Consider the following 1,860-nt stretch of genomic DNA (forward strand, 5'->3'; position numbering starts at 1 on the left):
GGTCAACGGCCTCTCCTTGGGAATCTGAACCCAGAGGAGGGAGTAGTATCTCCTGATTGCAGGGGATGTCAGACACACTCAGAAATGCTGCTTCCTCTTCAAAGGCTGCCAGCACAACACAGAAAGCATGTCTGTGCTGACCTCTGCCACTCTCCTGGGCAAGAATGTTCTTTCAGCTGGTGCCCTCCATTCAAAGCCAGTGGAGACGGTACAGCATCAGCTGGGCTGAGTCAGAAGGGAAAGCAAGGAAAGATTCAAAGTGCCCACCATGCCATCAAGTCCTCCCTTGCTGCCTCCAGTGCCCCGGAGCAGGGCCTGAGGCTGATACTGGCTACGCAGCTTCAGCACCATTTGTGCTGGGCTGGCTGATACTCCGGAAGCTGCTTCTCAGCCAGGACCAAGACCTCTTTTCTTCATGAAGAGACGGCTGATAGAGGAGACCAGGAGATCTCTGTTGGGATGAGGAGAAACACAGGTCAGGACCCTTTGGTTCAGAGAAATGAGCACCGCCCTGCACTTTTGTTGCTCTCATCTTCCTGCTTGGGAATGGCAGGGGGCAAAGCCACACTGCATCCCTTTTGTGGCCAAAAGACATTGATGTCCTTGCAGCAGCAGTTAATACAGACCACAAAGTTCAAGTTTGTTTCCCAACTACCCAACCACATCAACGCCTTTGTATACGCAGAAGTACTAAATTACCAGGATGCAGCAGAATGCAACTCAGTGCTGGGCGGCGTGCAACAGTGACATCTCCTACCTCTTTCTTTCATAGTTCATTTGGACAGAGGCAAGGAATGCTTTTGAAGGAAAGGAAATCACTGCTCCTTGCGCGAGTGCTGCGGTCATCAGCACACTGCTGAGCTTCAATGTTATGTCCTGACCTCTCACCTTGCCTTCTATAAAACTGTGGGGCACCTATTCCGAAAATCACCACAGGCATCTTCATTCTGCCCATCAAAAGAAGGGCAGAACCATGGTATCCCGCTGCATGAGGCCAGACAACGGTTCCTTGTGGCCTCGCTGGAATTTCTGACTTGAAAATGTGATACACAGGTGCTTCTGCACTGCTCGCTCCACAGAGGCATCTCTTCTCCCACCCCCACCCCCACCATCAAGGTGCCCTCTCCTATTTCACTGGAGAAGGCGTCAGATCCTTGACATCACTTGCCCTCTCTTTGAGTCCCCCTTCCCCACTGCCCTGCTGCCAACAAGAGAGTTGTCCCCCTGGCATCCTGGGCCTTGCATCAGATGCGACCTGTATCAAGAGTGTAGCAAATGTGCACTGTGAGGGTGAGATGTGAAAGTTGCTCTGGTGAGTCAAGCATCAGTGCAGTTTGGGGGACTTCCGTCATGACCTAAGGATTTACCTGGCCTGTGGGAACATAACGGTTGCAACAGTGGGTTTGCAGTGTTCTGTAATACACGGCAACATGGAAGCTCTGTTTACCAGAGTCCAATTTATTACAGATAGCTGCAAACCACCAAAAGCAAGTATACTATGAGTAGTAAGGTGACTGTATGTATTGAGAGAGACAAAATGCTACTGCAGATATCACTATCAGCAAATAAAAATTGGTATAAAGATGCTGAAGAGCATCAGCTCCAGTACAGACCCGTGAACAACATCACGTGTCACTGATATCAATTTGTAAGTTAATCCTTTGTCCTGTACTCTTTGGATACCATCTTACAACCTGTAGTGGCTCACCTAGTGGGACCGATCTTGCTCCCCCTGTTCCCACCTTCTGACGCATCCAATCTGGGGTGGTGTGAAATGCAGTTTCCAGTGAAGACTGTGGCAAAAAAACTGTTGAGTAACTCAGCTTTCTCCTTCTCCACTGTTACCAGCCTGCCTGTATT

At 49.8% G+C, this 1,860-nt stretch overlaps 1 long non-coding RNA gene across 2 annotated transcripts in view; it reads left to right on the top strand.

The window, feature by feature from the left end:
- The window catches only part of LOC109368732, a 5,177-nt gene that overhangs the window by 416 nt on the left and 2,901 nt on the right, over positions 1–1,860 (top strand). The window lies entirely within an intron of this gene.

The sequence above is a fragment of the Meleagris gallopavo genome, chromosome 8, assembly GCF_000146605.3.
Source record: "Meleagris gallopavo isolate NT-WF06-2002-E0010 breed Aviagen turkey brand Nicholas breeding stock chromosome 8, Turkey_5.1, whole genome shotgun sequence".
Taxonomy (NCBI): Eukaryota; Metazoa; Chordata; class Aves; order Galliformes; family Phasianidae; genus Meleagris; species Meleagris gallopavo.